Source organism: Saimiri boliviensis, chromosome 16 (assembly GCF_048565385.1).
Source record: "Saimiri boliviensis isolate mSaiBol1 chromosome 16, mSaiBol1.pri, whole genome shotgun sequence".
In the NCBI taxonomy this organism is placed as follows: Eukaryota; Metazoa; Chordata; class Mammalia; order Primates; family Cebidae; genus Saimiri; species Saimiri boliviensis.
Window position 1 is genome coordinate 58,648,930 of NC_133464.1, and position 27,653 is coordinate 58,676,582.

At 44.2% G+C, this 27,653-nt stretch overlaps 1 long non-coding RNA gene across 1 annotated transcript; it reads left to right on the top strand.

The window, feature by feature from the left end:
- The first annotated feature begins 3,365 nt into the window (after positions 1 to 3,365).
- Positions 3,366 to 27,112, top strand: LOC141581622 (uncharacterized). The gene is made up of 3 exons (XR_012514361.1): positions 3,366 to 11,215; positions 11,625 to 11,774; positions 25,508 to 27,112. It is a non-coding gene; the product is annotated as an uncharacterized LOC141581622 (long non-coding RNA).
- The last annotated feature ends 541 nt before the right edge of the window (positions 27,113 to 27,653 follow it).

The following is a 27,653-nucleotide window of genomic DNA, read 5'->3' on the forward strand; positions in this document are numbered from 1 at the left end:
CTGTGGAGCCACTAAGGCAGCAGGAGCAAAGGCCTTGTGAGCAGGGGGTTTGCACTGGGGCCCCACAAGTCAAGTCAGTGAGCAGGATCCCCGTCACGCCCCACAGCTTAATCTCAGCCCTGCCATGTTGTTCCTTGCTGAATTGCCTGGGCCCAGTCTCTTTAATGTCTTTGAGCCTCAGTTTCCTAATCTGTAAACCAGAAATAATAAGTGTGCCTCAAGTTTGTGTTTAAATGAAATAATTTATATGAAAGTAGTTTGTAAATCTGGAAGTTCTTTAAACATATACTATCCTGCATCACTTAGCAATAAGGATAGGTCCTGAGAAATGCACTATTAGGCAATTTCATTGTTGTGCAAGCATCCAGAGTGTAACTTACACAAACCTAGATGGTGGCGCCCGCTCTACACGTAGGCTGGAGGGTCTAACCTATTGCTCCTCAGCTATAAACCTGAACAGCATGTTACTGTACTGAATGCTGTAGGCAATTATAACCCAACAGGAAGTATTTGTGTATCTAAACAAATCTAAACATAGAAAAGACATAGTAAAAATACAGTATAAAAGATTTTAAAATGGTGCACCTGTATAAGGTATGGAGCTTGCAGGGTTGGAAGTTACTGTGGGCGAGTCAGTGAGGGAGTGGGGAGTGCATGGGATGGCCTGCGATGTTACCGTACACTACTGTAGACTTCATAAACACTTCTGCTTAGGCCACACTACATTTAGAGAATATTTTTCTATCTTCAATAACAAATTAACCTTAGCTTACTGTAATTTTTTGACTAAACTTAAATTTTGTTTTACTCTTGACTCTTTTGCGATAACACTTAGTTTAAAATATGAATACATTGTAGAGCTGTACGAAAATATTTTCTTTATGTCCGTATTCTATATGCTTTTTTCTTTTCTTTTCTTTTCTTTTCTTTTCAGAGTTTCACTCTCGTTACTCAGGCTGGAGTGCAATGGTGCGATCCTGGTTCACTGCAACTCTGCCTCCCTGGTTTAAGCAATTCTCCTGCCTCAGCCTCCCGAGTAGCTGGGATTACAGGCATGTGCCACCAAGCCCAGATAATTCTGTATTTCTACTAGAGATGGGGTTTCTCCATGTTGCCCAGGCTGGTTTAGAACTCCCGATCCCAGGTGATTCACTCACCTCAGCCTCCCAAAATGCTGGGATTACAAGCATGAGCCACCACACCTGGCCTCTATATACTTTTTTCTATTAAATTTTTTGTTTTTACTCTTTAAACTTTTTTGTTAAAAACTAAGATATAAACACCTGCATTAGCCTCAGCCTACACAGGGTCAGGATCATCAATATCACTGTCTTCCACCTCCACATCTAATACCACTGGAAGGTCTTCAGGGGCCATAACATGCATGGAGCTGTCATCTCCTGCCATAACAAAGCCTTCCTCTGGATCCTCCTCAAGGACATGACGAAGGCGTTTTATAGTCTTTAGAAAAGTTTTTAAAACGTTTTCTTTTTGGAGAGACAGTATCTTGCCCAGATTGCCCAGACTGGCCTCCAACTTCTGGGCTCAAGTGATCCTCCTGCCTCATGACTGGCCAGGACTATAGGCATGGGCCACTGTGCCCAGCTAAATTTTTTTTTTTTCATGAGTAGAAGGAATACACTCCAAAATAAGGACTAAAAGTACAGTAAATACATAAACTAGAAATATAGTAATTTATTATCAAGTATTATGGACTGTTCATAATTGCATTGCTATTACTTTTATGACTGGCAGCATAGCAGATTGGCTTACACCAGCATTACTACAAATATGTGAGTAATGAGTTATGCTATATGGTGTTATGTTGGCTATGACATCACTACATGCATGGAAAGTTTTCAACTCCATTATAATGTCATGGGACCACTGTTGTATATGTGATCTGTCATTGACTGAAATGTCATTATACAGTACATAACTGTGTTATTATTTTTAGTTAGATTTTTAAAAAATGTATTATTACATTTTGAGGCAGAGTGTCAGTCTGTCACCCAGGCTGGAGTGCAGTGAGGAAATCTCGGCTCACTGCAAACTCGGCCTCCAGGGTTCAAGAAATTCTCCTGCCTCAGCCTCCGGAGTAGCTGGGACTCAGGCATGTGCCACCACACCTGGCTAATTTTTATATTTTTAGTAGAGGCGGGGCTTTGCTATGTCGGCCAGGCTGGTCTCGAACTCCTGACCTCAGGTGATCTACCCGCCTTGGCCTCCCAAAGTGCTGGGATTATAGGCATGAGCCACCATGCCCAGCCCTATTTTTAGTTAGATTTTAAAAATAAGAGCCTACTTTTATTGAGAAGGGCCATGCAAAGCCTTTTACAAGCATTATCTCATTTAATCTTCTTAACGATCCTGTCAGGTAAATGTTCCTTATGGTCATTTGAAAATATACCCCTCCTGTTGTTGCCAAAATACTCTTAAAGAATACTTAGCCCTATACATTCAAATGTTTTTTTTTTTGTAGTATCTCAGTTATAAATTGTATATAAAGTTATTTAGTAAAATACTTCAACTCCATGTTTTTGTAAAATAATCTCCATTGGGTAATTAGTAAATCCTATAAGTAAAGACAAATTACATAATTGAGAAATCTAATTACAAATTATCCTTCACTTATTTAAAGAGTTAGTTCCACATTTGGAGGGACCTGAAGATTATAAAAGCTGTGGAGACTTTTAATAAGAAAAGTAATATAAAATTTGCTCAATAAATAGATGTTGATTTAAATCAAGAAAATAATCCATGGCAAATTTTAATATTAAAGGCAGATAGCTAAATGTTACAACATTGAGGAAAAAATGTTTTTATTATCATTATTATGATATAATTAGAATTATATTTTTTCCTGTGGTAAAAAAACACCATCCAAACAAAAAAATTTTTTTTTTGTTTTGAGACAGAGTTTCACTCTGTCACCAGGCTGGAGTGCAGTGTTGCAGTCTCAACTCACTGCAACCTCTGCCTTCTGGGTTTGGGCGATTCTCCTGCCTCAGTCTCCAGAGTAGCTGGGACTACAGGTGCTTGCCACCACGCCTGACTAATTTTCATAGTTTTGGTAGAGATGGGGTTTCACCATTTTGGCCAGGCAAGTCTCGAACTCCTAACCTCAGCTGATCTGCCTGCCTTGGCCTCCCAAAGAGCTGGGATTACAGGCGTGAGCCACTGTGCCCAGCTGTTTTTTTCTCATTTTTAATATTAAAATGATTACCCTAATAGCATTCCATGAGATATATGAAATTTAAAATTCTTTAAAGTATCTCAAGAGTCTCAGCTCAAGTTTTTAAAAAAGATTATTTTAATGTTTACAGTTATCATATTGAGGAGACACAAATCAGGATGACCCTGGAGTCTCACTCTCTTTTTTGTGTGTGCATGGCTCAGAGAGCTGTCCCAAGAGGACCCGGCCAGTCTGTGTCGGGGATCTGCTGTAACCACTGCCCAGGCAGCAAGGCTTTCCCAAGGCTTCGTGTGCAGAGCTCAGTACTCTTGTGTATTCTCCTTGGACTAGTTCCTGGGCCTGAGATGAATCGGTAAACTTCTTGTTACTTAGGAAAACTTAGTGTTCCGTAGCCTTTGTTAGGTTAACCCACAGATAAATATGTAAGACAAAGGGAACTTGAGATTCCCACTCTCTTGGCATGTTTTTAGTGCCATGCAGAGCCAACTCATTGTACCCAGAAAGGCCTGTCCCTGGTAGGATTTTGGCCAGTGAGCATACAGACAGCTGTGGATGTCATAGTAGGGAGCTAGCCAGGCATGAGCGGGGCAGGAGGGGACTCGCGCTACACCCTTCCAGAAAAGGTAGGTGACCATCAGGTGATGGTCAGGTGGTTGTGAACTGCCTCTCTGAAATAATAATTGGTCACAGCCAGTGCCAGGGAAAGGCGGGTTCATTGAGCTCAGGCATTCACATTAAGAGGCAAAATGGCAGAGTTTCACTGGTATATGACTTCTGGGGGCATTCTACCAGAAAAGGGACACAAGAAGCCAGAAGAAGGCCAGCTGGCCACTTGACCTCCAAGATGTCCACTTGCCCCTCTTCCAAGTGTACTTTACTTTCTTTTCATTCCTGTACTAAAGCTTTCTTTTTTTAAAAAAAATAATAATAATAACCTTTCACTCTTGCTCTAAAAAAAAAAGAGAAAAAGAAAAATATTTTGCCTGGTCGAGGTGGCTCATGCCTGTAATGCCAGCACTTTGGGAGGCCGAGGTGGAGGGATCACTTGAGGCCAGGAGTTTGAGACCAGCCTGGCCAACATGGAGAAATCCCTGTCTCTACCAAAAATACAAACATTAACTGGGCATGGTGGGGCATGCCTGAGGCACAAGAATCACTTGAACCCAGGAGGCAGAGATTGCAGTGAGCTGAGATCGCACCACTGCACTCCAGCCTGGGCGACAGAGCGAGACTCTGTCTCAAAAAACAAACAAACAACACTATATAAATTAAAAAAGAAAAATATTTTAACAAAATAGAAGACTATAAAGGAGAAAACCAAAAGTCCTTAAAATTCCCCTCATCCAGTGATTTTTGTTGGGTACGATTAGGAAGGTATGCCTTTCAGAGGAAGAAAGAAATCTGAGTTGAGGTGGAAGGGCTGGGGACAGGTATGTGTGTGCAAAGATGTGCAAGTATCTGTGCTCTAGCACTGACTCTGGTGGCAGTGTGGTAGTGGCACTCTCAGGAGGCTGCAGAAGGCAGGAGGGCAGGCCTGAGCCTGTTGTCCATGATCATACTATGTTTTCTCTGACAAGTGTATTACAGAGGGCTCTCCATAGAAACAGAACCAACACACACACACACACACACACACACACACACACACACACACACAGCATGAGAGAGAGAGAGGGAGAGAGAGAGAGAGAGAGAGAAGGAATTAGCTCATATGAGTATGGAGGCTGAGATGTCCCAAGACCTGCAGTCAGCCAGCTGGACACCCAGGAGAGCCAATGGTGCAGTTCCAGTCTGAAGACAGTTAGTCTCGAGACCAAGAAGAGCCCACGTTTGAGTTTGAGTCCAAAGGCAGAAAACGACCAATGTCTCAGTGTCCCAGCTCAAGGCAGTCAGGCCCATGTTCCCTTCTACTCAACCTTTTATTCTATTCAGTATTTTGAAAGGAGATGAGGGCCACCCACATTCAAAAGGGCAATCTGCTTTCTCTCCATAATCGACCAATTCAAATGTTCATCTCATCCAGAAATACTTTCACAGACACACCCAGAATAAATGTCAGACCAACTCTCTGGGCACCTTATGGTCCAGCAAAGTTGGCACATAAAAATTAACCATCATAGCATGGGATGGTAGAGGTGGTGAATCTCAGTGTCTAAAACTTCCAGATCCTTCTCCATGCCCCTGAAGACTGGGGGACAAGTTAAGCCTTTTACAATTACTTATTGTAAAAGCTGGGAATGCAAACTTGTTTGAACAAGGGCAAAACCTGCCATCAATAGGAAGGTAAGTCTCCTGGAGAAGCATAACCCAGGGTCGGTTCTAGGAAGTCCTCTCCTCACTAGGGATGGCCACGGCCACAGCTCTGGGGGTCAGGGCTGAGCGAGCCAAGCCATGGAGGTAGCAGCAGGGCCTTCTGGTCTAAAATCCCTGGGTGAGGGTGAGGCTGGCCACGCCCACCAATGAGGGGAGCTTTGACCCCACAATAAGCTTGAGAAGAATTGGCTGAGTCTGGGATGCAAATTTATGCAAAATAGCACGTGAGCCCATGAGTCCTAGCGCTTTGTTCTTACCACAATAACAACATTGTTCTGATTCCCCACAGGTCTCGAATTCGCTCCTCCTGTTGCACTCCCTTCTTCAGGCCCCTGCAGGATAATCAGTTCATCTCTACTCATTAAGGAACACAGCTGAGGCTACAGAGCTGGGCTGGTGGAGGCATGGTGGGAAGGTGGGTGCTGGGTGGACATCTGGGTTGGCTCCCTCAGCCAGGTCCCCTGCGGCGAGTGCATGGCAGGCCTCAGTACTCCCGAGAGGGCAGGAAGCGTACAGATGGGGCTGAGAGCTTGCTGTGTGCTGGGTGCCAGCAGCTGGTGCAGCACTTACCCAGGTGAAAGAAGAAACAGCCCCTGCCCTGGAGAAGCTCACAGTTTAACAGGGAGACAGGCATGCAAGCAAATATCTGTGTTAAGTTTTGTAATTATAGTGCATACAAAGGCTACAGGAAGACAGAAGAAGGAGAAAATAGTCAATGTATTCAATCATCCCAGCAACCCTGGGAGATAGAATTGTTGGCTCATTTTCACAGAAGAGGAAACCAAGGTAAGAAAAATTTCCTTCCTTCCTTCTTGCCTGCCTTCTCTCTGCCTCTCTCTCTCCCTGTTGGTCTATCCATCCTCTGCCCACATTGTACCTTTCTGTCTTTCCTTCCTTCTTTTTCGTTCATTAAACAAATATTTACGGAGCATCTCCATGTGCCAGGCATGGTGCTAGATGTTGAGAGTCAGCAGGGAAGAGGATACGCATAGTCCCTGTCCTCACAGGGAGTCACCGTCCTGTGGGTGTACAGTCAGCGCATGAATCATAGTGTGGAGAGGAATGTGATTACTTTTACGTCAGGAAAAGGACAGGTGCGATGAGAACAGCAACTAGACATGTGGACAAGACCCCGTGGAGGGTGAGACTCCGGCCTGGTTCCCTGACTCCTGAGTCTCAGGTCTTGCCCCGTATGCGGTAAGGGAGGGAACATTTGAACAACTCCCTGGGTAAGCTGTAGTCAACGATCTCTTCAACCTACGACCATGACTTAAAGGAGAATCTCCAGCTGAATGGCTGTGGAGTTTTAATACTAGCATGTAGGCTGTTTCTATCTGGCATGAGACAAGGCCTCCCAGCCCAGAACTAGTCTTCAAGGACACAAGCCACATCTGCACCAGTCACAGAATCTCAGAAGAGTATCCTTTCATCTCATATTTATGGCGTGCTCCGGGGCCAAAGGGCACAGCAAAGGGAGCCGTGTGGAAAGGGGACGGGAAAGGCACTGCTAAACCCCTTGGTTACGTGTAAGCTGAAAATGAATTTGACTCGGACACCATGTCTGATCTTGAAAACCTAGCATTTTTGTGGAGAAGAGAGACCTGAAGTCAGTTAACTGTAACAAAAAATATTAATCCACTCATGCATATATTCATTCATCCATCCATCCAAAATGATTACCTTTTCAGCATAGATTTTGGGCGAAGGCATTAGGCTAGGTGCAAGAGATTTTGAAAAATCAGGCTGTCATATGTAGTGTGGAGTCTGAGCGGAAGGGAGACTGGATTTATATCACATGCTGAGTGTACTGGTGGAGCCATGCCTGGGGCCCCAGAGCAGGGGTGCCTAATGTCAGCAGGGTGAGTACCCGGCAGAAAAGGTTTCCAGGAGGGGAGGGAAGGGGAATGCTAGATGAAGCGTGGGCTTGGCTGGAGAGGGGTCTTATTTCCTTACAGGGAAAGTGCATCCCATCCCTGAAGTGTCTGATCCCTAGAGTGACCTGTCAGAGCTGCATATGGGATGGAGCACCTGGAGACCAGGTGGGGGATCAGTCTGAAGGGACAGACCTGCAGGAGACCATGTAGGAGGCTGAGACAGGGCTGTCCTTAGTCCTCAGGAGGGGCAGATGCAAGGCCTGTGGGAGCCTTAAGGAGAATCGCTTGGTTCTGACTTGGAAGGACAAGGCCAGGCTTCACCCAGGAGTTGCTGTGAAGGATTGGCTGGGGGTGGAGAGACGAGAGCACACACCAGGCATGGCCAAGGGCATACATGCATATGGCACACTCAGCTTTTTCCCCACCCCTACTAGCTGGGAGACAGCAGTTGAGGTAGCTGCAAAGGCCCTTCCATTGCCTGCCCAGGTCCACAGGGGCAGGCCCTGGTAGCCAGGTTTGTATGTTACCTTGTTACACAGCAGCCCTGGCCTAGATGATTGTCCAAGAGAGAACATCTGGCCCACATTGCCTTATAGGCTTTTCTCAGCTTAGAACTAAGAAATCAAAGGCTGGGAGTGGGCAGAGCACCAGAGTCTCCTACTGTGGGCCTCAAGCTGTCATGGATTCCTTTCTGAACTCCAGTTATTCAACTCCCCTTTGAATTCTCTGAGATTCTCCTTCCAAAAAATTCTTTTTTACTGTCATTAAGTGGGTTTTTTCTATATGTAACCAAAATAATATTAACTAATACTTACCAGCCAAGGTGAATTTGTTAAGCAAAAATAATATATCTTTTAAAGCTAATTTCAGGTCCTGCTGGAACAATCTTGTCTAAAAGTTGATTTAGCCAAATTACATCTACATTCCAGATCTTATAAAATTTGTGATTCCTTCTAAGACCACCTGCTCACCATGGCTTGGACACGGGTATTGCTTTCAGCATGGGCCAGGCTGGCAGCTGTCTCTGGGGTATGATGGAAGGGGAGTTAAAAGTCTTCTGCCACCCACCTGCTCTGACATGGGCCAGACATCCTGGCTTTAGCATCCCTGGGCCTGGTTATTCCCAGGATATAATATGAGCCTGCCCAGGCTGGAGTTTGGGATGGAGGGCATAGGGAGAAAGAAAAGGCCAGAACGGGTCTGATCCTCTCCGCAGGGCTCGCCCCTCAGTCAGTGTGGCTGGACTGCACTGGATCTTGCAAGCTCAGGCGCAAGGAGGCTCAATGACAATGATCCAATTGCATGTGCATCTTTTCTTTCTTCTAAGACATCATCAGAATGCATTTTAGACATTCTTATTGGCCAGGAAGCAATGTTAAGTATCTCCCCTGGGACTCATCAGGGAGCTAGAACAACTTGCATTCTGGGTGCATTATAAATTTAATTAATTTGCACAAGAATATTTCAATTGCTTTCTCCCGCATATGAATGAAAGCCACATGATTTCCAATCTGTTTCTATGGTTTCCTTCCTCTGTTCAGATACATTACTTAGCTTGTCAGTTCATTATGGATTTTGGTGCCTTTTTCTCCCTTCAAATTTGAGCCCCTATTAATTCAGTTTTCATTTCAACAGTGTTTAAAAATAGAGCAAAATTATTTTGACTGGCACACAATCAGGCCTCTGACTGCTGGAGGAGTTTGCCACATGAGTGTAGATTTTCATTGCTTTTTCTCTTGCTTGAATGACATATGGCTGTGATCTCCTGTTTTACCTTGCAGCAAGGTTAGCCAGCCTCAATCTTCTCTGGAATATTCAGCTTGACTTAAAACCCTTGGCTTTTTGGTTTGGCAGGCAACTGTATGCTTTAAAAACCATCAGGACTCTCCTCAGGGTTGGCCCAGGCAAGTGAGTCTTCCTGGAGAGAAAGATTAGTTACGCCTTTTTTATTTAGTCGTTGAAAAGCCCAGAAGCCCTGGACTCCCTCATCCCAAGACACTGAGAGCCATCATTTAATATTGCTCCGAAAAGCTGATGATTTTAATCCAAGTGCTCACCCCAAGGCTGTTAGCTCCTGCCAGCATGGGCTCAGTTCTCCCGCTGGTGACTGCCTTTCTGTCTCTGGCTGCTTACCTTGTTTCACCCCCAGGATGGAGGTGCCCAAACCTGCCACACTTTTGGGTGCTCTGGAGGAACCTTTAGAAAATACTGATACCTGGACCCCATCCCAGCTCAAATGAGTCAGAATCTCTGAGGATGGGGTCAAGATATTGGTATTTTTTTAATACCTAATGGGAGCTGGGCTTGAGGAACATCAATTGCTCAAAGGCATGGTAAAAAGGGGTGCTATGGGTTACACTGTATCACCCCCCCACCCCCAAAAAAGCCACGTTGAGGTCCTAACCCGAAGCCCCTCCTCATGTGCTTTTATTGGGACAGCTGGGACCACAGGCATGCACCACCATGGCAGGCTAATTTTTGTATTTTTAGTAGTTTCACTGTGTTGGCCAGGATAGTCTCAATCTCTTGACCTTGTGATCTGCCCACCTTGGCCTCCCAAAGTGCTGGGATTACAGGCATGAGCCACCACACCCGGCTGAATTTCCCTTTTCTTTTCTTTTTTTTTTTTTGAGACAGAGTTTCTCTCTTGTTACCCAGGCTGGAGTGCAATGGCGTGATCTTGGCTCCTCCGCAACCTCTGCCTCCTGGGTTCAGGCAATTCTCCTGCCTCAGCCTCCTGAGTAGCTGGGATTACAGGCACGCGCCACCACGCCCAGCTAATTTTTTGTATTTTTAGTAGAGACGGGGTTTCACCATGTTGACCAGGATGGTCTCGATCTCTTGACTCATGATCTGCCCACCTTGGCCTCCCAAAGTGCTGGGATTATAGGCATGAACCACCTCACCCAGCTGAATTTCCCTTTCTCATAAGGACACCAGTCATATTGGATTAAGGCCAGCCTCAGTGACCTCATCTTAACTTGGCCACATCTGCAAAGACCCTGTCTCCTCTGGCCATTGTTCCCTGCACCTGGCTTACTCTATGCTGTCCAGACTCTGCTGGAGAACTGCTGTCTTGTCTCTGGAACTGGGCATTGTGTCTTGCCATGCTGCTCTGCCCTGGTTGTTGATTGACTCTAGTGCTGCTATGGGCTGGCTCTCTCTATACCCATGCCGTGCCCCTGTGCCTGAAACCCCAGCATGGCCTAAGCCTTGATTTCCTTCTTGCTGGGCCTGGGTCTCTCCCTCTGGTACCAAAGATAAGGGCTAGATCTGGCGTGTGGATTTGGGGCAGCCTCATGTCTACGGTGTTGGTCATTGTTGGCTGTCCCCTGGCAGGAGGCCCACTTCAAGTAGTTCATAGGCACAAACATCACAACACTTCTCCTTATGAAATAAACATTTCTAGCGACTGGTACTGCAAGATGCATTTTTTGGTGTGCTTTTTCCATCTAAAACTCCTCATGAAATCTACATGGATGGATGACATGCAGGAAGAAACATATGCCATTTCTACTCAGAGTTCACCACATCACTAAGAGTGATCAGAATGGCTGAAGCACTGGAAAATTCCTAAACGTGAGAAAAAGAAGATAGTTTAGAATCTGTTTATCAAAACATCCAGGTAGGAAGTAGAAAACACAGTTTGCCATCTAAATGTTTATTTTATAGATCTGAATGGAGGCAATGGAGGCCCTGAATTTTTCACTTCTTACTTGTTATTGCTGTTAGGTTTTAACCACTGTCTCCCCAAGCCCTCCTCAGCAGAAGCAACTGAAGCCAGGCACCTGTGAACTCTCCCCTGTCTCAGAAGCCAATGCTGACCAGATCAGTAAGTACAGCAAGAGTCTATCCCCCACGGTGGGTGAGGCATGGGGTCAGTCTTGCTATCGTTATCCTCAGAGGGTTGCTGGCCTGAGCGCTTGTTTGCTGAATGCCAGGGGCTTCACCTGTAGACAGTGGGGTGGAGAGGTTTAAGGCATGAACTTCAGAGTCAGGCCTGGGCTGGGTTGCTGATCTCTCTAGCTATGAGATCTTGGGTTGCTTCCTAACTTCTCCAAACCTCTGATTCCTCATCTGTAAAACAGGGATAAATAAAGATTTACCCCTTGAGGTTGCTGTGAGGCTCAGGGGAGACGACACCTGGAAAGCACTTGGCATAGAAGAAATTCTCCACTAAGCAGTAGCTACCACTGTCTTTAATGCCTCCTCTCCTCCTGTTTCATGCCCCTTGTTCCTAGGGTTTCTGATGCTTCCATCTCAGGTACAGGCCCCACTCTGAGACCAGCGACTATCCCTGGATTCTGGCTGTGCTTGATCTAAGTGATGACAGTTTTCCTAGCTGTGACGGTTAATTCTGTGTCAACTTGTGTAGGCCACGAGCTGTCCAGGTACCCGGTTCAACATTCTTTCTGGGTGTGTCTGTGCGGGCATCTCCAGGAGGGATTAGCATTGGAACTGTTGAACTGCATAAAGCAGATGGACCTCCCCGATGTGGGCGTACACCATCCATTATGGTTCAGCATCGTGAGCCTGAATCATAAGAAGATGGAGGAAGGTTGAAGTCGCTCTTTATCTGACTGCTTGGGCTAGAATATTGATCTCTAGCCGTGATGCTCCTGTTTCTCAGGTCTTCAGACTTGGACCAAAATCTATACCATCAGTTCTCGCACTCTCAGACCTTCAAATGACACCACTGGCTTTCCTGAGTCCCCAGCTTGCAGACAGCAGATTTTGTGACTTAGCCTTTATAATTGTGTGAGCCAGTAGCTTATCATAAATATCTCTCTCTCAATATGTGTGTGTCTGTGTGTGTGTGTGTCCTATTGGCTCTGTTTGGATGACATCAAATAGTACACTAGCCCTTGTCAAGGCACTAGACTATGACTCCAGAAATCCCTTGGGTCTGCTTGGGACCCAACCTCAATCCAGATGGACCACAGAAAACTACAATGTCATCCCCATCTGACGTCAGGTCTTGCCCTTGCCCAGATTAGGCCCTCAACGTGCCATTATAGGCAAAACACTGAATTGCAAAGTGAGGTGGGAACCTCAATAAACCCTTCTGCACGTGTGTGTCAAAATGATCCCCAGCTTCATGGGCTCATTTTAAACACTCCAGTGAATGGTCTGATGAGTCAGAATTATACAAACCCCAAGTCCTACTCAGCATTGGTCTCTTATTGCTTGTTTACCTGCCTGCTTCCACTGGACTGGAAACAGCCTGTGACCAGGTCTTTCTTGTGTTCCCAACACAGAGCTAGGTTCTGGCACATAGTAGGTGCTCAGTAAATACTGGGCAAATACTGGGAACAAGGTCCTGTGACCATCCCCCATTCACTGCTTTGCAGTGGCCTACACTTGTTGAGCTTCTTTTTTTTTTTTTTTTTTTTTAATGAAGCACTTACTAGGTGCCAGGCACTTAGTTGGACACTTTTTTATTTTTAGAGACAGGGTGTCAATCTGTCACCCAGGTTGGAATGCAGTAGTGCAGTCATAGCTCACTGTAACCTTGAACTCTTGGGCTCAAGGAGTCCTTCCCTTTGGGTCTCCTGAGTAGCTGAGATGACACAGACTTCATGCTATGGTTAAAAATTATTTTGTAGATATGGAGTCTTGCTATGTTGCCCAGGCTGGTCTTGAACTCCTGGCCTCAAGTGATGCTTCATCTCGGCTTCTCAAAGCACTGGGGTTACAGGTGTGACTCACCATTTCTGCCCTGGGTACTTCTTATGTACGTTGTTTTGTTTCATTCTCACAATAACCTTGTGAGGAAGGTTCTCTTAACTTCATTGGGTCAAGGAGGCCCCTGAGACTCAAAGGTTGAAGAATTTTAGCTCACACAGCTAATCAGAGACAGGCACAGGCATCAGTTCTGATCTTTGCTTAGTTATTCAGCTCCTTTGTTTTTGTTTAACTTTTGAAGATCTTAAACCACATCAATCCCAACTATATAGTCACCATGTTGAGGACGGGAGCCAAGTATATTTCCTTGAAATTCCCACAGTGCCAGGGGTGACTGATAAATAATTGTTGATTGATCCCCATAAAAGGCCTTGCTACCAGACAGCTGACCAGTCTTATGACAAGCTTTTCTCTCTGAGAAACTTCAGATCCACGAGTTGGCTCCAGGGATGAAAGCAAGTATTATGTTTGAGGATAGGATTGGGCATCAAGTCTGTAACCCTGGAACCTCAAGTTCATGGTTAAGGTTCTTAATACTTTTTAACCTTCTGTACCCTGTAGACACAGAAACAGGCAGTCAGCATGGATTAAGGGAGCCTCAATTAATGCCTACCTCTTAATATTTGGTCACTGTACAAAAGTGGGCTGCCAGGTACCGGGGATTAACCAGTCTGGATTATCTGCCTGGGCAGATTAGTTGGCCCAAGGTAGAACTGCAGAGTGCCCCTCAGCCCAGTGGAACCAAGTGTAGGAAGCTGGGGCAATGGAATGTTCTGTGCAAGCAGAGGTCTTGAGAGGATTCTGTTCCATGTTGTATTAGCGTCTTAGTCTGCTGAAGCTGCCACAACAGAGTACCACAGGGGGGGTGGTTTAAACAACAGAAATTTAATTTCTCACAGTTCTGCAGGCTAGAAGTCCAAGATCAAGGTGTCAGCAGGGCTGCTTTCTTCTGAGGCCCCCTCCCTGGCTTTTAGATGACTGCCTTCTCAATGGGTCCTCGCATGGTCTCTCCCCTGTACCTGTCTCTTGTCCTAATCTCTTCTTATAAGGATACTTGTCATGCTGGATTAGCGATCACCCTAATGACCTCATGTTCACTTCATCACCTCTTTCAAGGCTCTCTCTCCAAATACAGTTATACTCTAAGGTGCTGAGGGTGAGGACTTTGGCATTTGAATTTTGGAGGGACACAATTCAGTCTACAACAGTGAGATTCACTGATGTACCAAAAAGGGCTTGTAATGGATATACCACTCCAGTGATCACTATGGAATTTGGTATTGTAAGAGGGGCTTGCCTCCCATTGTGACTAGTGGGCTTTAAGAAAGGGGCCTGTCCATGCAATTTGACCTGGGAGCCAGCATGACACGCTCAAGGTGCCGAAAAAGGCCAGTGTGGTAGGAATAGTGGAGCAGAACCCTGGACAGATTGAAAGTATAGCAGGGAATAGCTATAGTATTAGCCGAGTAATTATTGATATATACACATAACACTGTATATAGCAGGTACATTAGTATGTATAGAGGTTATAGTGTATATATGTGTATGTATATGTATAGTCCATATAGTGGCTGTAGCAGAGTAGCCCCTGGGTCCTTGGCTCCTTCTCCTCTGATCACAACCCTTCATTAAGCCCCAGACAGGGTTTTGCATCTCTTCTAAGTGTACAGTGTTGTAGCCACCTTGGAGCTTTTCATCCACCCAGCTCACCTCATTTTGCAATAATGACAGCCCCCAGGAAAAGCACAGATTGGATTAGCACACTGTACTGTTATTTCAGCACCCTGGGGATTCACAGCTGTGATTCACAGCTGTGAAAAGCAAAAGCTGGTTCAGCCCCACTCACTTTCTTTAAATCAGCAATGACCTAAGCAAATAAACCCCAGTGCCAGGGAAATTTAGCTGGAGTCAGTGCTCTGAAAACTGAAAGGCCACGAACAATCATGAAAATTTTACGTTTCTCAACAGCTGAAGTTGAGAGCCAGAATTTATGGATTTGTCCATGTGGCCTTCTAGAGCTCAGATTTCTCACAGAAATTGCCAAATTGTTTAAATGCTAATGCTATAGCTATTCCAGCCTCCCTAGAGAATTTTATTTTATCACGAGACTAGAGTTTCTGGATCCATTTCTCATCTAACATTTTCAAGTCAAACTTAAATGCAATGCAATGCATTTTGAGCTCCTGAGAGGAGCAAGGTGCAATGTGGAATTCCTTAAGGAGTTCAGGAGTAGCAAAGGAAAGTCATATGTTCCCAGCAGCCCATGAAAGGCACTCACAGGGGAAGCCCAACGGAAGTATAAGCATATGGGAAGGGAAGATTAATTCTGATGTGTGTGTGTGTAGGGAGGATCGGGGGAAGCAGGAAATTCAATGAAGCATCTCTTCCTTCTGGGGAGAATGTGGGAACTAGATCTCAGACTTTCTTTGCTTTGTGTTGCTTTTTGAAATGAGACGTTTTGGAGGGTCAGGGAGGGGAGTACACCCCAAGGAAACACTTTGCTTTTGTGCTTGAGAGAAATGATAATGCAGGTGAGGAGAATGAGACCCTGGGAGACAAAGCTGACTACAGATGTTAAAACAAAAAGAGCTGGGGAGGAGGTAAGGCAGGGACTCCCTGTGGATGGGCTGGTTTGGGAGGGCTTTTCAGAGAATCAGGACCCACCCTACAGTTAACACAGAGCAGGCCCAAGTGAGGTGGCATCAAACAAATGGATGGAAACACTGGCTAAAACATGTCATTTAAAATAACAGATTGGGCCGGGCGCAGTGGCTGGCTCACGCCTGTAATCCCAGCACTTCGGGAGGCTGAGGGGCAGATCATGAGGTCAGAAGTTTGAGACCAGCCTGACCAACATGGTGAAACCCCATGTCTACTAAAAACACAAAAATTAGCTGGGTGTGACGGCATGGGTCTGTAATCCCAGCTACTTGGGAGACTGAGGTAGAATTGCTTGAACCCAGGAGGCAGAGGTTGCAGTGAGCCAAGATCATGCCACTACACTCCAGCCTGGGTGACAGAGCAAGACTCTGTCTTGGGAAAAAAAAAGAAAAGAAAATAATACATTGACTTGGTGAAAGTGAATAGTATCTTTTTTTTTTTTTTTCCAGATATTGATGATTTTATTTTACCAGCTGGACAGTTCAGCAACTTTTTTGTGTGTGTTATTAAGCATTTTTGCTCATTTTCTAGCATATTAAGATGTTTTTTCTTCCATCTTTTATTTTAGGCTCAAGTGGTACATGTGCAGGCTTGTTACAAGAGCAAATTGAGAATCACTGGGGTTCAATGGGCAAATGATTTCATCACCCAGGTAGTGAGCACAGCACCTGATGAACAGCTTTTCCATCCTTTTTTTTTTTTTTTTTTTTGAGACGGAGTTTCGCTCTTGTTACCCAGGCTGGAGTGCAATGGCGTGATCTCGGCTCACCGCAACCTCCGCCTCCTGGGTTCAGGCAATTCTCCTGCCTCAGCCTCCTGAGTAGCTGGGATTACAGGCACGCGCCGCCATGCCCAGCTAATTTTTTGTATTTTTAGTAGAGACAGGGTTTCACCATGTTGACCAGGATGGTCTCGATCTCTTGACGTCGTGATCCACCCGCCTCGGCCTCCCAAAGTGCTGGGATTACAGGCTTGAGCCACCGCGCCCGGCATAGCTTTCCATCCTTACCTTCCTCTCCCCTCCACCCTCAAGTAAGCCTTGGTTGGTGTCTGTTGTTCCACTCCTGTGTCCACGTGTACTCACACATGGAAGACTTGGAATAGCTTTGGGGGTTATTGTTTTTATAATATTTTATTTCCAATTTACTTTCAGCCAATTGCGACTCTTTTACTTGCTGGTCACTGTTTTCATGAAGTCTTAAAATTTTCTGATCACTCAGATTTTTGTGCCATCTGCAAAATGCTTGATTTCATGTAAAACCAATTTTGTCCAAAAATTGTGATTTTAAATTGTTAATTCATTTCGACTAATAGGATAACAACTGTCCTAGTTTGCCTGGGACTGAGTATGTTTCCCAGGACATGGGACTTTCAGTGCTCAAAATGGAGAATTCTGAGCAAATCGAGATCGTGGCCACCCTAGGTGACAATGCCTGCTGTGGCAGAGATGGCCACTGTCCCCTACACGGCATGCTGCATTCTTGCCCAGTCGCCCTTGCACCTAAGTAGGGCTGTGTGGCTGGTTCCTGTCAATGGCTGTGATGTGAACAGCAAAGCAGAAGCAGGCTCTTCTCTCCTTTCTCCTCCTATATGACATGGATGTTGACACCCAAAGCAATCTTGGAAACAGTATGTATTGAAGATGGCAGAGCCTCTGTAGGATCTGGGTTTCTGAGTGCTGCACATGGCCCAGGACCTCACCATCTGCCCTGCAGCCACACCGTGGGGCTGCACGAAATCAAGAAACAAGCTTCTGTCGGGTGAAACCAGTGAGCTGTTGGCAGATGTTCCAGCAGTTGGTGTTATCATTATTAATATATCTACCCAACCTTTTAAGCCATATTTTTTAATTTTTTGATTTTACATTGTTTTTATAATAAAAAGGCTAGGGAGTTTCAACACAAATGTTGTTGCAAACTTTGCTTTAACCATTCCATGATATTCTACAGCCACAATTTGACCCAACTTTTGTGTCAGATTTGAAGCTACAAAGACTGAGACTACCCTATGTAGATTCTGGCTCAGTCTGAACTTTGGCAGAGAGTTCTCAGAACCAGAGTGGTGGACAGTCAGTGAGGAAAGAATGCCTGGCAGATTTTTTCACCTGAGAGGGGCTAGGGCAAAGGAAGGATATAAGATCACTAAAGGTAATAGTTTTCTTTCCATGCAACCTGCAAAATAACATATCTATTAGCCCTTCCCCTAAGCTGAGGAAAACTGTATGTAAACTGCCTCTTGACTTCAAATCTGGAATTTCTCTAGAAAGCTAAGTCAGGCTGGCAGCTCTGTAAATACAGAGGGCATCCACAGTCAATTTGCCAACCAGAATTTCACCTGCATTTTTTAAATCCTGGGGATAAGAACGCTCCCCTTGGCCAGGCACAGTGGCTCATGCCTGTCATCCCAGCACTTTGGGAGGCTGAGGTGGGAAGATCATTTGTGATCAGGAGTTCCAGATCAGCCTGGCCAGCATGGTGAAACCCCTCTCTACTAAAATTGCAAAAATTAGCTGGGCGAGGTAGTGCACGCCTGTAGTCCCAGGTACTTGAGTGGCTGAGGCACGAGAATTGCTTGAACCCAGGAGGCAGAGGTTGCAGTGAGAAGAGATCACTCCACTTGCACTCCAGCCTGGGTGACAGCAAGAGCCTATCTCAAAAAAAAAAAAAAAAAGAAAAGAAAAGAAAAAGAAAGAATGCTCCCATTTATGAATTGAACGACACAATGTATTTTAAAATGCCCAGCAATACCTGACAGAGTAGATGCTCCATAAATATTAGTTTTTCTTCGCAAAAAATGAGAGCAGTAATTTTTTTCCCTTTTACTCAATGATTCAATGGTTCTAAGGTGGTGTATCAGTTTGAGTCCTCTGAGTCACATGTGCTAAGATGAAGTTAGATGTGCAAGGGACTCACTGGGGGAAATATCTGGGGAAAACTTTTTGTTTTCCATGCCCCAAAGGAAAGAAGGAGCAGGAGAAGGTACAGAGAGCCATCAACCTGTAATACTGGTCTGACACCTGGGAGAGAAGAAAGGGAAGAAGAAAAGATTGGGTAGGAAGACCTTGAGAGTTAGCGGCTGTGAGAAAGTCTTGGCCAGGCAATGGGGAGGCTCTTCTCTCCTTTCTCCTTCCAGAGCAAAGACTGCTCATCAGAGGAGCCTGCATTGGGCAGGAATGTCCTGGCTCTAAAATCCCACTGTGATCAGTCATTGTCTAGGAGCAGCCCAGGGATAGCATGGCCTTGTGTGAGCTGCTTTGCATCCCAAAGGGTCGGCAGCTGATAGCCAGCTGCATTTCCTGCAACAAGTTCTCTCTGAAAGGGAGAGTTGAACCATGCGTTCCCATAGTTGCCAGGAATATATGGGGAACTTTTTTGCTCTCCAAATGCACAGAAGAACAACAACAACCTCTACTATTATTTTTTACTTGTTCTTTTTTTGAGACGGAGTCCCACTCTGTCTCCCCAGCTGGAGTGCAGTGGTGCTAGCTTGGCTCACTGCAACTTCTGCCTCCTGGGTTCAAGCCGTCTCAGCCTCCCAAGTAGCTGGGCCTACAGGTGTATGCCACCACCCCTGGCTAATTTTTGTATTTTTAGTAGAGATGGGGTTTCATCATATTGGTCAACCTGGTCTCAAACTCCTGACCTCAGGTGATCCACCCACCTGTGCCTCCCAAAGTGCTGGGATTACAGGTGTAAGCCACCAAGCCTGGCCAAACTCTACTATTATTGTCTGTTGAGGTTTCCATATAGATTTCAGCTTACAGCTAAAAACCAAACTTTCAATAACTAAACAAAACAAGCTGGTAAAAACCCCTGCTAGGACAGATTGGCTTTTGCAACATAGCCAGCAGGTGGAAAAGCCTCCCATGTAATGAAACCCGAAGCAGTACGGCAGCCGTGCAGCCTGAGAATTCGGGAGCTGTTTGGCATATGCTGGGTTAATTTCAAGCCCTCCGAGTGAGACTGCAAAGTGCGCCACTCAGCAGAGGTTCTATTACTGAGTGAATGAAGTCTTCTAATTAATTTTCCACTTTTAAGATGTAAAATGAGGCCTCGAGCATGTTGGGAGAATGATAGCACTTGAGGATTAGCAGACTGAGGCTTAGGATGATTTTTGGGGAAAACCTATTTTTGTTTTCTGTGCCCCAAAGAGACAAAGGTTTAAAGGGGAGTTAACGGGGGATTTAGAGACAGGGCTTTATTTCCAGAGTTTTCATTGGCTCAGGTTACTGGGCTGATCTGGATGTCAGTGTCTTTGGTATTAAAAAAAACCCTGTGTAATGTAAAAATCACCCTGCTCTGCTCTGCTAGTTCTAATCTTCACATGGGAGGCAGAGCAAGACTCCAACCCAAAACATGAAAACAAAAACAAAAACAAACAAACAAAAAAGCTTGCCTTACAACAGTTACAACACAGTTTGTAAAGCATAAGGGAGGATGTATTTTGACCTTTTTTTGTGATTTGTTGTTATATATTACCTTTATTTAGGGCAAACAGCTGTTTAAACTGATTTGTCTATAGCTGATTAGTTAATTTCACTGAAATATACTGACAAGGATATAAAACTTACATTTTGTGTTTATGATTAGAATTAGGGTTTCAAGGAAATTGGAATGACTTATGTTTTGGTTGCGTGGTTATGGGCCACTTGGGGTGTAGCTCAACTGTGGGCTTTTATTTCTCTTTAACAGAACTGAATTCTCTGCTCACGGTTTTGCATGTGTTAGGATTGGAAGGATGTTCCCTAGACAAGCTTCTGGTCTTAGACATTTCGAATCTTGCTTCTCTCCCACCAGCCACGTGTTTGCAAGGCCAGTGCCAGAGCGCACTCCCTGAGGCCAGCGTGACTTCCTGCCCTGCATCTTTACAGGGGCCTGACAGGGGCTCTCCTGGAGAGAGGAGAGCACTCTTCTTAGCACTGTGACCCCAACCATGATTTAACTATGCATGGGAAAGACGGCAAAAGAATGCAGAAGTGTGTCTACTAGACCCAAATTAAGAGACTCCTCAGCTTAATTCCCCTTTAGTAGGATCCCTAAAAGGCTTGCAGACTCACTGCATTCCAGTAAGGGGAAGTGAATGAAGGGGGATTAAAAGAGATATCAGAGTTAACAACTCATGGTTAAAATACCTTACTTTTGCAAATTTACCGAAGTATCCAACCACAAGAAAAAGTTTGTGCATGTGAGAAATCTTTCTCAGTAAATCCACCTCTAGGGAAGATCCAAGGGAAATTGCTCCACTTAAGGGGGAGACACCTACATTTTGAAATGAGACTAAGGTCTGTGACACTGATAGGCAGGTTGTTTCCTTTTCATACAAAATATTCTTGAAAACGTGCTAGAAGGTTGACTGTGAGAAAATGAAAGAGCAGACTTGGGAGATCTATGGGCCGAGGATATGCTCTGATTTGAGAGAGTTCGAAAATAGTAGAATTCCCAATAGTTCTTCTCTTTTAGGCACAATTTCTAATTTGTTTTTAGAAAGGGTATCATAAGATTGTAGAATTTGAAAGGCACGAAAGAATATACATTGAAAAGACTGCGTCACACCTGTCCCCAACACCTAATTCTATTATCCCAAGGAAACCAAGAGGCCTGGTTTCTTGTGTTTCAGTTTTGTTCATGCAAACAACTATGGATATACATGATCATATTCATATTTACATTGAAATGTTTTACTGTATGTCCATGTGTATTATGGTCTTTTTTCCCTTAAAACTTGCAAGAAATGATTTCTCTTCATAAAAATCTTTCTTATTCTTTTTGCAGCTGCATAATAATCCACTGTCAGAATTTTTTTTTTTTTTTTGAGACGGAGTTTCGCTCTTGTTACCCAGGCTGGAGTGCAATGGCGCGATCTCGGCTCACCGCAACCTCCGCCTCCTGGGTTCAGGCAATTCTCCTGCCTCAGCCTCCCGAGTAGCTGGGATTACAGGCACGCGCCACCATGCCCAGCTAATTTTTTGTATTTTTAGTAGAGACAGGGTTTCACCATGTTGACCAGGATGGTCTCGATCTCTCGACCTCGTGATCCACCCGCCTCGGCCTCCCAAAGTGCTGGGATTACAGGCTTGAGCCACCGCGCCCGGCCCACTGTCAGAATTTATAGCTAGTACCCTATTAATGGATATTTGGTTCATATGTGATTTTTCTTAGTATAAATAATGCTTAAATGCTTTCAATATTTCTCCTATGTACAAGGATGCCTGTAGAATAAATTCCTTGAATTAGAATTGATACATAAAGTATACTTGTGACTTTTACTAGATATTTCTAAGCTGGCATCCACAGAGGTTGTACTAGTACATCGTGACCTGCAGCATGTGACAGTGTTTCTTTCCTTACATCCTCACCAACAAAGTGTGTCTCAGAACTTTTGATCTCACTGCAACCTCCGCCTCCTGGGTTCAAGCAATTCTCCTGCCTCAGCTTCCCAAGTAGCTGGGATTACAGGTGCCCACCATCATGCCTGGCTAATTTTTTGTATTTCTAGTAGAAATGGGGTTTCACCACGTTGGCCAGGCTGGTCTTGAGTTCCTGACCTCAGGTGATCCACCCCCCTCTGCCTCCCAAAGTGTTGGGATCACAAGCGTAAGCCATACAACATGAGGGAAACTCTGTCTAAACAAAACAAAACTTTTCATCTTTTCCTGTCTGAAAGATAAAAAATGGCATCCAAGTATCGTTTTTCATGTGCACTGTTTTCATTATAAGTGCATCTCTCTGACTCTGCTTTCGTTGCCATATCTCTCACTCTCTTCTTCTCGTTCTGCCACTTTAAGGATACTTCTGATTTCGTTGGGCTCTTGCCAATTTTAAGGTCAGCTGATTAGCAACATTCATTTCATCTGCAATTGGGCACCTTTTCATGTTTCATTGTTTTGGTTATCTGTGGGCTGTTTTTCTTTTGCGCTATTGTTTTTTTATTGATTTGTAGTTCTTTATATATTAGAAAAATTAGCCCTTTGTTTGAGATATAAATTACATGTGCTCCCCCATTACCCCTCTCCCAGAGTTGTCATGTGGATTTGACTTTGCTTGTGATGATTCTTATCTTGAAAACATTAAATTCTTCAATTTTATATAAGAGAATTTATCTGATTTTTCTTCTTGGTTTTGGGTTTTTGTGTCATACTTGGGCCTTCCTTGCTCTGGGTTAAAAAGAATTCTGTGATTTCTTCTGCTTTTATGGTTTCGTTTTATATTTTACATTTAAATATTTGTGCCATTTGTAGTTTATTTCAGTGTAAGGTGTGATGTGTGGCTCTAATTTTTTTTCAGATGATCACTCAGTTAATCCAACATTATCGTTTCTAAATTGATTGAAAATTCTATCTTTATTATCATTAATTTCATTCATGTATCTGGTTTTATTTCAGTTCAGTGTCTCTGGTCTGTTGTTTATGTATTAGAATCATACCGTTGAGTAGCTTTATGTTTAAATGCTTGGTAGGAAGAGTTCCACTTCATTATTTTCCTGGCTATTATTATTTTTTTTTATAGGAACTTTAGAATCAACTTGTTCACTTACAAAGCTTCAATTGGAATTTACTTGGAACCATGTCAAATATGTTGGCCATCTTAAGGACAACTGTTGAAATCTTTATGGTGTAGAGACTTCCTATCTAAGAACACAGTAGGCTTTTCAATTTCTCCAATACTTTTTCCTGTCCTGAATTTTCCTGTCATAAACAAGGCTTCAATGTAGGTGTAATTTCTCATATGTGCACATATGCCTATAGGATAAATTCTTTGAATTGTTAGTGATTTAAGTGGTAATTTAAACATACCTTATAAATTTTTGGTTAGCTTCCTAGGGATTTTTAAAAATTATTGCCATTGTAAATAGGGTTATTTCTTCTATTTTTTCCTTCTAATTATTGGCTGGTTGTATACATGGAGGCCATTGATTTCTATACATTAAAATTGTAGTCAACTCTTTTACTGAATTCTTTTTGTTTATAATAGCTTTTCACTTGACTCTCTTAGTTTTTGCATGTGAACAATCTTATAATTCAACGAATTATAATTTTATCTTCTGTTCAATTTTTATTCCTTCAGTTTCCTTCTACTGGTTGCTCAATTGGCTAGTACTCCAGAATGAGGTTAAATAATTGAAGGGGTCAGTGGTAGACAGTCTGGACATTTTGTTTCTGACCTATATGAGAATGTTCCTAGTATTCCCTCATTAAGCTGGCTTAGGGCTGAGCAGAGAGAGCAAGTTATTACATTATCTTAAAGAAGTATGCATCTCTTTCCTTAAGAGTTTGTATCAATAATAAACATTAATGAAACATACATTCTGGCTGTGTATCCGTTTAGGTGTTTAAGACAACTGATTTGAAGTGAATCTTCATTTGCCAGTTTGTGCATGTCAGATCTTCCAAGTGCATGAAACTCACGATGCCTGTGCTTCCTATTGCCACAGATTCATGAGAATGCCATAAAGTATTACTCTCTGCTCCCTGCTTGCCTCTCCACCCAGTGGGTGAGAAGCACGAATGTTGCTTAGGGAGAAGGACATTATCACAGGGGAGCAGAGGAAAAAAATGGCTGACTGATGGCCAAGGAAAAGCCCCCAGCATCAATATTGGTAAAGATCATTTGGAAGATCATTCTGTAGAAATGATCTTCCATAGAAAACCTTTTAATTGTTACTTTCCAGTGTTTTTTTTTTTTTAAATGAAGGGGGAATGCAATAACTTGTCAAATAATTGCACCATCACTAATGAGCTAATGTGACACTGGCTGAAACGAAGGGGGGTGGCTTGGAACTGCTGGTATGAGCAGTCCCCCTATCATGTAATTGCTCAGTCTGGAAGTGTCTTTGGCTTTCTTATTGTCCTCCTGTTACAGGAAAGGGGTCCTGATCCAGATGCCAAGAGAGGGTTCTTAGATCTCACACAAGAAAGAATTCAGGGCAAGTCCATAGATTCAAGTGAAAGCAAGTTTTTTAAGAAAGTAAAGGAATAAAGAATGGCTACTCCATGGATCGAGAAGCCCTGAGTACTGCTGGTTGCCCATTTTTATGTTTCTTTCTTGGTGATATGCTAAACAAGGCGTGGATTATTCGTGCCTCCCCTTTTTAGACCATATAAGATAACTTCCTGATGTTGCCATGGCATTTGTAAACTGTCATGGCGCTGATGGGAATGTAGTAATAAGGAGGACCAGAGGTTGCTCTCGTGATCATTTGGTCTTGGTGGGTTTTACCTGGCTTCTTTACTACAACCTGTTTTATCAGCAAAGTCTTTATGACCCGTATTTTGTGCTGACCTCCTAATTCATCCTGTGACTTAGAATGCTTTGACCATCTGAGACTGCAGCCCAGTAGGTTTCAGCCTCATTTTATCCAGCTCCTATTCAAGATGGAGTTGCTCTGGATCACATGCCTCTGACACTCCCTGACCCAACACCAGAAGAGCAGGCCCAGGGAAGGACATGCGGAAGTGGCCACATCCTTCCGTGCTCTCCACACAGTGCTTTTCTGGTGTTATCAGCTGGCAGGAGCTCATTGTGCCCATCTCTTCCTTCCCAACTCTGTGTTGAGTGACATCACCTTTGGAAACCCACCATATTGGGAAGATTTAACCACAAGAATCAGCAAAATATATCAATTGGTGCTTTTCCCACTTGCCACCCCTAGGTTGAGCTGGGTGGTGGGGAAGCATGTGAGTCAAATAGGATTGAGATTTTAAAATGACAAGACTAAGAGTTAGTAATCTCTCTCTCTCTCTCTCTCTCTCTCTCTCTCCCCCTCTCTCTTTCGAGATAAGGTCTCACTGTGTTGCCCAGGCTGGAGTACAGTTGTACAATCACAGCTCCCTGCAGCCTCCACCTCCTGACCTCAAGTGATCCTCCTGCCTCCGCCTCCCGAGTAGCTGAGACTACAGGAGCATGCCACCATGCCCAAATAATTCTTTGTATTTTTAGTATTTTGAGTGTGTGTGTGTGGAGACATGTGGTCTTGCTATGTTGCCCAGGCTGGTCTGGAACTCTTGGGCTCAGGTGGTTCTCCCACCTTGGTTTCCTAAATTGTTGGGATTATAAGAACGAGCCACTGTGCCCAGCCAGTTATTTACTATCTAAATCACAGAAAATGATTAAAAAGCTATCAAATGGGGCTAAAGTTTTCTTAAGAAAGCCTGCTACCCAGCAGAAAAGTTGAATTTGTCAGAGCATAATGACATACTGGAAAAATAATCTGTTCTATGTCTATCTTTCCTAAATCGAACCTCCTCAATCAAACTGCATACCTCAACGAAACTAAAGATGTTGAAAAGGGCCCTTTTTAATCAAGAGCCGCTGCTGCTGAACACACTATGAAGCACTGGGGGCCCAAAGAATTGTTTTCCAACATGATCCAGTTGGCCTTGAGCCCTTTCTCACCTTTGGATTTGAGCCACTATAACCTCTTGACCACAGAGCAGCGCTGATGGGTTAAAGGCTTTGTCTGTCTCCTGCCTCCCCCCAGCCCCCGAGGGGTCCTCACAATGGCCTGGCAGGATGGGGGTTAATACACAGTGGCTGACAGCTCTTACTGCTCTGGAGGTGTAGCGGACCACAGGGCTTCTGTTTTGGCAGAACCAGTTCTGGCTTCAGAAGCAGATTCTGTGGAAGGGGCAGGAGTCCCCTCCCTCTGGTGCTTAGGCCGTTTCTAAGGATGAGCAGATGTGCAGAGAATTAGTTCTTTTGCAGAACAAAATCCTTCAAGGAGACTAATTGTTTTTATAATAGGACTTTCACAGAAAGGGAAAAAAAAAAAAAAACCTCTCTCATAAAACCAAATGGATTCTTTGCTCGGAATGCACATCTTCTGCCCAGCAGGTACTGAAATGCAGATGGTGCTTTTACATTTTCAGCTGGGGATTGAATGAGAAAGGAAGGGGTCTAGCTGTCAAACACTGGCAAGGCATTTTCTCTTTTCTTTGAGATTCACTTGGGGAAGTGGGGACGTCTATTTTAAATGAAAGGCAATAGATTCCAGATTCAGATGGAATTCAAATCAAGAATTTTAAAAAGGGGGTACCTCCACACTCATTCCTAGGCTGACAATATTTTAAGAACCAAGCCTGTTGCCCACAAGGTGCCAATCTGAAATGATTTTAGGAACATCAAGATGTTTTCCACACCAGTTAGGACTAAGCTTGGATAAAACAAAAACCAAATCACAGTAGCATAACGCAAAAGAGATCTGGTTTTTGAAGGTAACAAAAAGTCTGGTGCAGACAGTTCAAGGCCTGGTTTAGCACTCAAGGAAGCCACTGTGGACCAGCTCCTCTCTGGCTTCCGGCTTCTTTTTCCTTAGTGTGGGGTGCCTCTGCCTGGGGTGGCAGGATGGCTTCTCCTCCTCTGAGCATTGCCCCCCAATTGCAGGCAAGAAAAAGGGCAATAGGCAAAGTGCCCAAATGATGAGCCATGATTCATCAATCACATTCCTTGGTGTTTACCCACAGGAAATGAAGACTTTTGTCCACATGGACATCAGCACAGATATTTATAGCAGCTTAATTCATAATTGCTGATATGTTTTGGCTGTGCCCCCACCCACACCTCACCTTGATTTGTAATAATCCCCACATGTCAAAGGTGGGGCCAGGTGGAGATAATTGAATCATGAGGGCAGTTTCCCCCATACTGTTCTCGCGGTAGTGAATAACTCTCACGAGATTGGATGGTTTCATAAAGGGGAGGTTCCCCCGCACAAGCTCTCTTGCCTGCTGCCATGGAAGATGTGACTGTTCCTCCTCTGCCTTCTCGGCCACGATTGTGAAGCCTCCCCAGCAATGTGGAACTGTGAGTCCATTAAACCCCTTTTCTTGATAAATTTACCCAGTCTTGGGTATGTCTTTATTAGCAGCGTGAGAACAGACTAATACAATCTCCAAAACTTGGAAGCAACCTAGATGTTTGTCAGTAAGT